Source organism: Ursus americanus, chromosome 13 (genome assembly GCF_024610735.1).
Source record: "Ursus americanus isolate L20-20 chromosome 13, mUrsAme1.1.p, whole genome shotgun sequence".
Taxonomy (NCBI): Eukaryota; Metazoa; Chordata; class Mammalia; order Carnivora; family Ursidae; genus Ursus; species Ursus americanus.
In genome coordinates, this window is record NC_142139.1 from 10,339,646 (window position 1) to 10,353,340 (window position 13,695).

Consider the following 13,695-nt stretch of genomic DNA (forward strand, 5'->3'; position numbering starts at 1 on the left):
TATGGATTTCATACCTATACTGATACTTATTCGATAGTTATGTTATACTATTTAACATCTGAATAGATACAATTAGCCAAAATTGTTTTATCATCCCAAAATGTGCAACAGATATTATTTTCTATTAAATTAAATTCAGGATAGGCATAGACTAGAAAGCATTCAATTAAGTCAGTGGCAGATAGAGTTTTAACACAGATTTCCTAGCAACTTTGCATCAGGATTTCATATTCTCTTTTGCACTAGTTGTAAATACATAACTATCAAAAGAAAACTCATTGATATTGGTAAAAACTATCTTATCTGGGGAACCAAGTGTTGATTTCCCGTAGGTAACGTCTAGCAAATTTTACCATACATTTGACAGAGTTAGATTCTCTTTATTCTTCCAGTTGCTGATGCACTAGTCTTACTGCCTTGTGGCCACTCAATAGTGTTCATTTCTGTTTCGGCGGCAATTGTACTTTCCCCTCCTTATTCCTTTTTGCCAACTTCATTGATTCTCTTCTATGCTGATTGAAGGTCATGTTTACTTCTTTGCTATTTTATCAGGTTTGATTATAATAGAAGACAATTTTGTAGACTACTCTTCCCCAAACTCTCCACTCTCCTTGTAATGAATTCTGTTGAGACCATAGCAATTTTTAGTTGTTGTGAGTGCCCTGAATAAATTTGTAGATTTTGTACTTTTACTTATTTTACTGGTGAGTGCAACAGAATTAGAAATAAAAACTCAGTTGTTGCTCAGTAGTAGTTTCTAATATATATTTGGTAGTTTCTAATTATTTAGCTAGTTTTTATTGTATCAGATATATTCACTTTGTGTGTGTGTGTGTGTGTGTGTAAGTACACACAAGCAAATTCTTTCAGAAATTCTCAGTAGAAGTGAGGTGTAAGCTGTATTTCTTTGGGCATTCTCCATAAACATTAGCAATAGCATTTTTAATGTTACATGCCAGGGCAAAGGTAATTTGCTAGCTTAAGGTGGTGATACCACTTTGTCAGTTGCTTCTATTAAGTGAAGGGTAGCTTGGTTTTAACTCTGGCTCTAGCAAGGCCTAAGTTCCTTAGCTTGATAATTGCCCAGCGTTACAAATAGTGTTGAATCTCCTCTTTCCAGCAGAGTTCTCACTCTTTTGCCTTTAATGATCATTCTGGGATCACATTCAAACTCTTTTTCTTAAACTCATTGGAAATACTTCTGTATCTTAAGGAACCCTGAAATCACATAGTATTGATAGATAATTAGGGAATCTATTAACACTAAAGGGGATAACTGTGAAATCCCAGAAAATGGCAGTACAAAGCTTTGCTACTAACTGTGCTTCTCAACTACTAATGACTCTACAATCAAATAGCTTTTTGGAGCTGAAAATTAGGATAAGAGGTATAGTGTAGTCTAAAGAAAATAGTTAAAAGAGATTTGTTCCTTAGATGAAATGATAACTGAGAAACCACAGGTTGACTGTCTTAGGGCATACATTTCCAAACAGAGATTCTGGAGAATCACTATGAAGTGTGGAGAGGAATGGCAGCATTCTCTATGATTCCCAAGAGGTTGCAAATTAGTAAATCATAGAGACCAAAGCTTGTAACCTTAAATCTAGGAAAGCTGTAAAATTTGTAGTCAACTCTAGGAGGAGGAAAGCTTTCTCTTAGTGCCTGGACAAAGGGACTGACAACTTCTAAGGCAGTAGAGCTCTAGCCCACAAGAGAGGAAGATCTTATTCCCATTCCTCTTGAGACCCACTTAAGTCAGTACCTGAAGCCAAGCTCCAAGAGTAGGCAGAAACTTTGTCAATGTTCTTGTGTGTTCTAGCAGCCAGATGGAAAAGAAAAACAAACTGAACACATCAAACAGGCAATTCATAGTAAAGTGGAATTATTGGAAAAAAGAAGTAGAAATTTGAACAATAATGAGAGGAAAAGAGAGATAGAGAGAAAGAAAGAGAGATTAATTTTAGGGTGTAAAATAAAAATCAATGCTAAACTTAGTAATGATAGATGTATTTGAAAGGATGTTGCAAGAAAAGGGAAGGACACGATTGCAACCGGGGCCAGGAGGGGCACCATTGTGTTAGGCAGAACAGTACGATTATAAGAACTGCAGGTGTCCCCAGGGTGAAGCAAAAATGATTTTTCTTTCTTAGAGAGAAGTAAACAAGTTTAGAAACAACCAGGTGTGAGCGAGTGAAATGAATGGAGGTGGCACGATTTGATGGTAGATTAAAGAATGTTTTACATTAAGGCCAGCTTATTCTCAGGAGAGGCTGAGAAGAGCAGGTATGCTCGCTCAGGCTGAAGACAGGCAAAAGTTTAAGAACTTCAGGGAAGGAGAAAATGCTAACTGAAGTTTGGTTAACAAGTATTTTGTTCCAATTGATCAGCCCACCATTTAGAGACCAAGAATGGAAATCTGAAAATATCTTATGTCTGGTCCTGTTATAAGTATATACATGGGGCATCCATGAGCTTTCTTTAAGTCATATGGGAATGGGTGGTTCTTTGCCCTAAGCTCTTTCCTAGAACACAAACGATAGAAGATTTCTTCACCTTCACTGTTTTCCAAGATTACAGGGCTCAAGTAAGGTTCAGTGTTGTTGGAGAGATGTTTCTGTAGCACAAATCAGTTTGTGGAATTTATTATTTCTTTTCCTGAACTGCAAGTAGTTAGGAGATAAATTGAAAGAATTTTCACCATTGGATAGATAAATTCTTAGCTGGAAGATTAATGGAAGAAATATCATAAAACTTAGAGTAAAATTCCAGGAAAGGAGAAATCATAAATAAGGAGAGAAAATAATTAGAATATAGATAACGACTATTAATATAGAAAAAATTTAAATAGTTACAAAGGATCTTTTAAAAGGACCAAATTAAGGAGAGACAAACATTAAAAAGTTACACAATTAAAAAATTTCTTGATATGAAATTCTGTAGTTTTAAGGGTTTTTTTCCAAGTTTAAAGCAAGACCAAAAGAACACACACACACACATATACAACCCATAATCATACATTGGTAAATTTTTTTAAATTCCATGGATAAACAGAAAATCTTACAAACTTCCAATTACATAAAATAAATAATTTATAGAAGTAGAAATAATAAGACTGATATTAGGTTTCTTATCAGCGAAACTATAAGCTGGAAGCCTGTGAATAGAATCTACATAATGAAAAAAATAATAAACTTGAAACTCAATATCTTTATATGCACCTAAGAAATATATCATTCATCAGTCAGAGTGATAGAAAGATATTTGCAAAACTCAAGGATCCAGAAATTTTATCTCTTATGTCTTATATCCATAGGAAATACTTGGCAAAAAGACATAAACAAAATAATGCATTAACCCAAACTAGAATTGGAGAGAGGGAAAGATGAAGAAGGATCATGGTAAGTAATCAACCTTTCTGCTCACTCACTCTCTCATTCTCTCACTTGCTCTCTTCCTCCCCCTTCCCTCTGTCTCTTCCATTCTCTCTCTCTCCTATCTACCATATGTATGTGAGTTTAAGTCTAAAACAGTATTAATGGAGTGTCTCACCTGGTAATATTTATGCTGAAGAGGATTTTTGAAATATAATAGATATATGACAACGAATAGTAGAATAATAGGAACTTGGCTAAACATCAGAGCCAGATGGAAGGAAGGTGAGAATCTTTTAAAGATGACTGCAGGGCAGGTGGAAATTTAGAAGTCACATTAGTCTAATGGTTTCTTCTCATCTGGGGAGGAGCACAGCAGTGGAAGGATAGATTTGTACCGTAGAACCACTGGATTAACTAGGGAAAAGAGGACAATTAACGGTAATACAGATCAAACTAGCCAAAATAAAGAATGGTGGGAGAAAGCTTTCATCAGGTAAGAGAATTAAAGAATGATTAAAAAGTAAATCAAGTGTGTACATATATGTGTGTATATATATGTAAAACTTTTATATAAGTAAATATATATAATAAATAATATATTTATAAATATGAAAATATATAATATATAAATATATAGTTACATTAAAGGTAAATGTGCTATTAAATATCAGAGATTATCCTACTAGGTTAGAGAAAATAACTATGCACTGCTTAAAATGACTTTTATTATGTTAGTCACCATGATATAATAAAAAATCATTATAAAAAAAAAGAAAAAAAAGAAATAAAAAAATAAATAAAATAAAATGACTTTTAAACCAAGTGCAAAATAAAAGTTAAAAAAATTTGCAAATGCACAGAAGAAAACCACATAAAAGTAGATACTAAATGGCATATTAACATCAGATAAGTGTGAATTAATAATGAGATTATTAAATATGTTAAAAATGGGCACCATGTATTGATAAGAAGCTCAATTTATGAGTTAGATATGACATTCAGAAATTCACACACAGCTCAAAATATCAACTAAATATATAAAATCAATACTGTTAAAAATTATATGTAAAAAGGGAAATAAACTTTTGAAAAGGGAAATATTAGTACACATTATTTTAATAATTAAATGCCTTTAATAGCCCAGAGTAGCTAATTATTTATTTAAAATACAACCAAATTATTAATTTCATTACTAAATAGCAATTTTCATATTTTTAATAGAAAAAATATAGAGGATATCCATTTTTGTATGCCCATGGAATATTTACACACATGTTCATTACAAAAAGTTTAGCAAATTCTGTGATCACTCTGCCCCAAAATAAAAATACATATTGACAATGTAACAGCTATGTTATTATCTTCAATTTGAGACTTTGGAATTACCCCGGATAGAAAAGATCAACCCTAAAGTTCAATCTGCCTACAAAACAATGGAAAGGAAAGTACAGTTTGCACCAGAATTAATCTTGAGGAGCACTGCCATTACTGTAAACTTAATTAGGTGGAGATTCCAATTTTAGCTGAACTTACAAGATCCCTGAAACTTGGTACAGACACATTAAATTGGCAAATGCATTCTTTCCCCCTTCTGATTAGTAAAGATGGTTAAAGAGTGAAGGGTGAGAGGAAGAGAGACATCATCTCTGCATTGCACTCTATCTCCCAGCAGCTGTATTTTCTCATGGCTCCACTGATTACCTGATTGGCCCACCAAGATTCCAGCTCCCTCTTTGCATGAGTTTGGTCTGGTTGCCGTAACAGAATACTGGAGACTGGGTAGCTTAAACAACAGAAATGTATTTTCTCACCATCCAACATAAGGTATTGGCAGGTTTGATTTCTCTTGAGGCCTCTTCTCCTTAGCTTACAGATGTCCCCTTTTTTGCTGTGTCCTCTTGTGATCTTTCGTGTGTGTGTGTGTGTGTGTGTGTGTGCATCTCTAATGTCTCTTTGTGTGGGCAAATTTTCTCTTCTTACTAGGACTCCAGTCAGATTGAATTAGAGCACACCTTAATGGCCCCACTATAACTTAATCACCATTTCAAGGCCCCATCTCCTGAACAGTCACATCCGGATATAGTGGAGGTTAAAGCTTCAACATGTGAATTTGGGGGGAACTCAGTTCAGCCCACAACATTCTTCTATTTGGTCTTTAGCCTAGGAATGGTAGTAGTTAATCACTCATCATCCCTTGTTAGCTTTTGTGCTTCTGATCACCTTTGGTTTTTATTTTTAGAAACATTTTAGAAAGAAAAAGAAAGAAAGAAAGAAAGAAAGAAAGAAAGAAAGAAAGAAAGAAAGAAAGAGAGAAAGAAAGAGAGAAAGAAAGAGAGAAAGAAAGGAAAACAGAATCACACATCACTTCATTATCAATTTTGCAATTTTGCTACTGTAGGAATAAAGTAACCTGCACAGCACCTCATCTCTTTTCTCATGTGACTCATAGATCTGTTGGCCACAAACATGCTTTTATTACTACCACTATCATGACCAAGCCCTCAGACTAGATATATGTACTTTGTAGATGCCTCAAATGTATGGATTTTTTTTTCCTGTTTGAAAAATTGACTAGTAGCACATCACTGTTTTTTATGACATAACAACATGCACTCCTGAAAATTAGAGTGAGATCAGTTTTGAGAGTCTGGCCGCTCAGTGTCATTCTTAGCATAATGACATTTATGAAAATTTCATAGTGATTTAATGATGACGGATCAAAAACCATTATGATATCTCAACATGACAAAATATGGCACTGACACTGCAGGGTTCTAGTCAAGATTTAGTGGAGTACATTTTAGTTCTTTATAGGTCCTCTAATTTACGAGTCTTTTACTCTCTACAAGAGACTTCTATATTTTCACTGTTCATAACAAAATAAAGACTTAAAAATAATCTGGGTTTGTAATAATAATGTTTTGTAACAAACAACTATTAAGCTCATTAGCTTAAAACAATAATCTTTGCTCTCATGCATCTGCATTTTTGCTGAGGGATGGCCCACGTAGGCTGGGCTTGGCTCCAAGTGCCAGGTTGGGCTCAGATCTGCTTCATGTGTCTTTTTTTTTTTTAATCACTGGTCAGTCAGGGGTATGTTCTTATTATACAATGGAGGAAGAGAAAGAAATAAGCTCAGTGACACAAGTACATTTCAAGCTTCTGCTTGCGTTACATTTGACAACATCCTATTGGCCAAAGTATGCCTTATGATGAGACCAAACTTTAGAAGCAAGGGAGTACACTCTCCATTTGGTAGAAAAACTACAAAGCACAACATAAAAGGGTAAATAGAATGAGGAGGGAATATCTGGGAAGAATGGATGTTTTGCAGATGTGACTAAATATTAATAGGTTCTTAGAGTTTATAGAAAATTTTCAGTATTTCATTCAATTCCTAACATAATCCTGAGAAAAATTACAATTAAGTTCATTATCAATATGATAACCAAAGTTCAAGGATCTAACTTTTAAAATATTTATACTACACGGTCCTTCTGTATGCACGTTGTCAATATTGTGGCTTCACCCTAAACAGAAACCTATGTCTGTCCTTTCTATCCTTCATACCTCTGCTTGTCAATGGCATTTCAAAGTGGGATGAGATGTCTGATCAGACACTTCTTACTGATTATAACATAAGGGCTGTTATGGAGGATGAACTCCAGCATGATAGCTAATAAATTAATCTATTGTGTCAGGGTGGAGTTCTTCTTTTTTACAAAAAAAAAAAAAAAAAAAAAACTTGAGGACATAAATTTTTATTGCTTCAAAAGCTTGCTTCTTTACAGTCAAGTCTTAAATGATTTTTCAAAAATATTTATGAGAGGAAAAACAAGTAGTTGGTTATTGGAAATAATCCTATGTCTTGCAGAGTACTTATGGGCAGAAAGCTCAGACTACATGAGCTTTTAATATTCTGTTCTTGAAGAGGGGATATATTTATGTACTCTGTGAAGCTAGATTAATTGGATTATACTATGATTTTTTTTTTAAGATTTTATTTGTTGAGCGAGAGAGACAGAGAGAGACTGTGAGCAGGGGATGGGAAGAGGGAGTGGGAGAGAGAGCATACTTTGTGCTGAGCACAGAGCCATATGTGGGGCTTGATCTCTGGACCCTGAGATCATGACTTAAGCCAAAATCAAGAGTCCAACACTCAACTGACTGAGCCATTCAGGCACCCCCATAATTTTTTTTTTAACTGAGTATTTGTTTAGTTTCATAGCACTAAGTGAAAGTGGATTTGTAGATGGAAAAAGAACTCTGTCTCTTAGGAAATAAGAAATAAAATACCTAGTGATCACTTTGTTAAAGAAGAAATAGTTATAAGTTTTATTCAAGAGCACTTTCTTGCCTATGATGAAAAACAACTCATCTGCATTTGTCTTCTTGCAATACCAAATAATAATTTACTATTAACATAAAACAAAAATAATAGCACTTATATAGGACATCCCATGTATAGAGACTAAAGTTGAGGGGATAAGAAGAACAAATTTCCCCAAGAAGACAATGTGAGTTTATAATGAGTGGAATATCTGTATCTATTCTGTGTTTCCCAGTTTCATGCATTCTACCTGCTGGGAACACAGCAACATACAATGTGTGTTGATATAGGGTGATATAATGCTCCTGGAGGATGGGCCCAAGTTCTTGGGGTATCCATTTCAAACTGGCCTTTTGGCTGTTCTTTCAGGCTGACAGCTTCTGAGTGGTGTGGTCTGTGATAAGGGCAGTGAATCCAATGGGAATGTGCAGTCACAACTCCTTTGCTCTGAAGTGAGTGCCTTGTTCCCATGTTCCCTACTGCTCAGCAGAATACCTTAGATTATATATGACAAATGGTAAATACCACCCAATGTAGCTTCCCTTCCCTGTCTCTGAAAAACATCTTTTTCTTTTTTTCAAGTAATCACTGAGGGAAACAGTGTTCATTCTTGTCATGAGTATTACCTCATCCCGTTATCCTGACTCTGTCTTCTCCAACATCTTTGAGGCTATCTCACTTAACCTCGAATACTTACTCCTCTGTTTCTCCTGGTACTGTCACCTCTGTTTACATACATTTCCTAAAAAGAAAACTTGATCTTGTTAGAACCTCAAAATACTATTCATATCTTAAAATTTCCAACAGAATTATCAGTCCAGTAATACTTATTTTTCTGGAGAACAAGTATAGACCTGTAGTGAACCTGAGTTTTGCAGACCTCAGATTTATGAAACACAGCTGCAGTCTTTTGTCTTTCAGAATCTGTCATTCTTCATCTCTTTATCTAGAAAATACTGACGACTTAGGGTACTTAAAAGCACTGGGGTTTAGTCTCTGGAAGGGTTACTGGCAGTGTTATTTGCTATGGATATTACCAACAGGAATAAGAATCCTTTTCAGGCAAGATAACTGTGGTTTGGATGAAAAAACAAGGCTTGCTTAATCTGAGCATGTCAAAAATGGTACAAGTTTACAGTCTGTTTTACACAAAACAAGATACTGTGATCTGTTATCAAAATTTACTTAATTTGTAACACTCTGCTGTTGTGGCAAACGGATACATGTTGGGGTTAACGCAGAGCATGAAATCAGCCGTAATACCTGGCTTGCTAAAATGTAACACAGGGGCTGCCCTCTGGCTTGCTAAAATGTAACACAGAGGCCCCTGAGGGCAGGGAAGGCCTTTGGAAGGCCGAGGCCTACGTGACCACTCTGCTGTTGGAACACCGAGGGGGTTGCCTTCCTGAAGCTTTCCTAGCCCAGTCAGCTGCCCTGTGATCAAGAGATGTAGGCATTGTCCCTTAGGCTATGTTGAATAGAACACCCCCAAATTAGCATATCGTATCTTTCCTTAAACAAATCCTCCCAGTCTCAGTAAGACCCCTTGTCAACATCGTCGTGTGCTTGAGGAACAGTGATAAGGATTTGTGATTATAGTGAGGGACCAATAAAAGTGGGAGCAAAGAGAGCAAAGGGTCTTCGCCTCTGAGCATCAACCCGTGCCTTCTCCTCTCTTTTGCGGCAAAGTTTGGAGTAATCTTTCATCCGTCGGTGAAGGGATTGCTGGCCATTCCAGGCAGTTACATGGTTTTCCGGATGATTCAGTGCCAGGGTTGGGTGGGCTTTTCCGTTTTTGGCCAGTGGGACTGAGATGTGGTTGGGAAAGAGCTTAAGACAATATTTGTGAACTAAATACAGAGTAACTATTTCTTTTTTTGTTTTCTTTTTCTTTTTGCAAATTTATTTATTTTTGAGAGAGAGTGAGCACGCAAGTGGGGGAAGGGGCAGAGGCAAAGGGAGAGGGGGAGAGAGAAACTCAGCGACTCCCGTACTGAGCTGGGAGCTTGATGCAGGGCTCAATCTTGTGACCCTGAGATGACCCGAGCTGAAATCAAGAATCAGACACCAGTCAGACACTCAATGGACTGAGCCACCCAGGTGCCCCTAAATACAGTGTAACTATTTCTGTCACAATACCAATGTATCTTCCTAGTTCTTTGGGCTATTTAATGTAACAGAGGTCTGTGGTGTTCACAAGCATGAGAATAAAATGGGGTCTGTCTTAAGAAAAACAAATACAATAAACAAACTAAGCATAACTCTCAGTATGCCAGGTGAAATATAATCCTTATGCATAACAGGTTTGCAAAAGGGAATGCTAAATCATATACAAATGAGGACTGCTTTATATAGTGTGTAATTATTTTATGGGATACATTATCACAAGATGTTAGATTGAGTATGTAAATAGATTCCAAAAAGGTTTTACAGAATTTATTAATGATAGAACAGAGGAATGTGAAAGCTGAAATGTCAAGTCAAAGTCAACAAGGATTTGAGTAAGGATTTCTCCATCGTGGCACTATTGATATTTTGGGTGGGATAATTCTTTGTTATGGAATCTGTTCTGTATATTGTAGGGTGTTTAACAGCATGTCTCTGCCCACAAACCACTTCATGCCAGTAGCAATCCTCTACCCCAATTACGACAATCAGAAATATCTCCAGACATTGCAGAATGTTCCTTGGAGCCCATAATCATCCCCAGTGGAGAACCACAGCTATAAGTGTAACACTAATTGTAGAGGCTGATAACTGCCCTGGTGCTTACTAGAAATTGTATATTAACAATAGTAAGGTGAACAACATTTTAAAAAATATTATGTCCTTTATCCAGGAAACTGGTAACTAAAAAGGAAGCGATAGGAAATATCCACTTACACATAGACATCTTCCTTGCTTTTGCATAGGGGCACAAACATACACACATACATCTAAAATGCTACCAAGAAGCCTAAAAGTATATTGCATCAAATTATGATTACTTTAATAGTTTTATCCTTTTTGCTTTTTCATTGCAACTTACGTGTTATGGCAAGTCTCAATTTAAATCAGTCATCATCGATTATCAAAGGGCAAATTCAGTAAATCTTAAATTATCTTCCTCTGGTCACTCTCTATACCTATTGCCTAATAATCTTCTTTTCCACAAGGCCAAATCATACCCTGGCAGCAAGTCACTTTTAAATTTATCTTGTTATTAGACCAGGTTATTGTTTTTCTTAATGGCTATTTCACCCTCAGTATCTGGTATCTCTTGCCAGTGTTTATTTCTCAATGGAAGCAATTTCAGGAATGACAGAGGTCCTGAGAAATCAGGTGCTCTGCTAAACAGAGAACCTTTTATTAAAATAACACTGTCTTTCAATTTTAATATTTTAATCTTCAGGTTCACAGTGTAAAGACTAAAATATATAGAAGGGATGTAAAAGTAAAATTTTGATTGCTCTTGAGCTGTGCTAAGCAATTATTCTGGTATTCTGAAATTCTCTTTTATTCTCTTAAGAGTCATTTCCTGAGTGGTTTACTACATGTGGTATATGGTGTAACATGCTATGAAATACATAAACATGGCAAAGACAGATTCTTGCCTTTGAGGAACTTGCCAGGCTGACATGATTTAAAGAAGAATCAAAAACTCTAAAGTGAAAATAGTAAGATACAATTTAAATATAGGAGCTTTTATGTTTGATTGAGGAGAATTACAAACGGAATTTATTAAGAAGAAAAACCTTGAAGCAATTCAAGTATAATATAAGTGATTGCTTTATGAAATGCTTAAACACATTGTAATCATACTAAAATTGGTCCTGCTTTTAACATTTTTCTATTCCATTCATTTTAGATATTGCAACCAGTCCATGCTTTCTAATTCTTATCTTTCAATGCCTTTGCCCTCAAATTCTTAAAATATTCTTACTGCATCAGAACAAAGATTTCATAAGTCTTTGTTTGGCATTCTATAATCCCTTCCTATTTTTATTTCCAATGTAATATTTTCATTTTTAAGAAAGACAACAAAACCCATACACTCTAGACAATTAAGCAATATTATTAAAGGTCTGATAAAATATGCAGTATTTGGTCTTGAGAATATCTTTTTAAATCTGTATACATACTAAATCTTTATACCTGGTTCTTTTGAATGTTTAATTTGCTTTTAATAGATTTATGTCTTGTATTACTTCAATGAGTTTGCAGTTTTGTTTTGTTTTGTTATAAAGATTTTATTTATTTATTTTAGGGAGAGAGAGAGAATGAGAGACAGAGTGCATGTGCACATGCGCATTCCCATGAGCAGGGAAAGGGAGAAAACCTTAAGCAGGCTCCATGCCCAGTGCAGAGTCAACACGGGGCTCCATCCCAAGACCCTGAGATCACAACCTGCTCTGACACCAGGAGCCAGATGCTCAACAGAATGAGCCACCCAGGAGCCCTGAGTTTGCAGTTTCAATAGCAATGCTTGAAGACATACAAGTATTAACAGTGCATTTAGGTTCCATGAAACAAGATATTATCAGTATAACTTCTTTAAAGGCAAATTTGCCATCTTATCGAAGTGTCTCAGAGCACTGAATTTTGTTTTAAACCAATAGCTATGTAAGAAGTTGTGCACTGAATTTAACATTGTAATAATCAACTTTCAATTGCTGCATGTACACAGAATTATAGCTTCGTACATGTAAAACACCATATAATAGATTTTTATGGTTCTTTACCAAAATTAATTTTATGGGGGAAAAATTGTAGTGAAAATACTACTACAAAAATAACTACTACCTTAGTATTACAACATTAGTAATATAGTAATAGTACGACATAGGGACAGCATATTAGTTTTCCAGGGCTGCTGTAATAACCAGCTACCACAGAGTGGTGGTTTAAGCAATAGCAATTTGTCTCACATTTGGGAGGTTATCTGTCAGAAATCAAAGTGCCAGGCAGATTGGTTCTTTCTGAAACCTGTAAGAGAAGAATCTGAGAATCTGTTTTAGGACTCTCTCCTTGATATAGATGGCTTCTCTGTTTCCTCATGTTGCTTCCCTCTATGCATGCCTGTCTCTGTGTACAAATTGCCCTTCTTTATTAGAACTTCAGTCATATTGTATTAGAGCCTACCCTAATGACTTCCCTTTAACTTTATTACCTCCAGAAGGACCTTTCTCCAAAAAGTCACATTTGGAGATACTGGGGATTAGGACTTCAACATATCTTATTTTGGGAGAACACAATCCAACAAAACCATAATATAAAAATATCTCAATTTTTTTAAAAATGAGTTATTCTTTTTATAGGAAAAACATTTTTCAAGACCTCAGGTTGTAAAATTTTTAAAAGTTTAGGTTAAATGAAAAAATTTTAAATATTTTAAACAGAAGATGTAAAATAGTTATGGGTTTTTTCTTTTTTTCTTTCTGTATTTTGTTGACTAACGAAGTTTAACACCCCTACTACAGTTCAAAAAGAAAAAAAATATGCCTTATGCTTTCTCCTAGAGTTAAACTTGAAATATGATCTAATTAATTTTCACTACTTACAAGATGTATGGGAAATTCTTACAACTTTTTGAAGAAATATAGTGTCATTCAAAAAATCTCTTAAAATGGGCAACTTTCTCATCCTCCATTCAGTTCTCTGGCTTCTTTTTTTCTGAGTTATAGGAATGTTTATATAAATATATGTACTGATGGTAATGTTTCATTTTATTTGTCCCAGTAGGATCAAACATGATTTCTTTAAAATGCTGAGGGAAATGCCACTTTGGTCAAAGCTGAATCCTCACGTAATGAAAAGGTTGAATTAAAGAATTTTTACCATACATTTCAAACTATCTTGACCACGGAGCATGTCACCCTTCAGTAGTAGTATATCTTTAACTCGGACACAAGATAGGTTGGAGCTACATGGAATTAACAATATTTGACAGTTTTTAGAAATGGATATGTCATAGGGGCGCCTGAGTTGCTCAGTCGGTTGAGCGTCCAACTC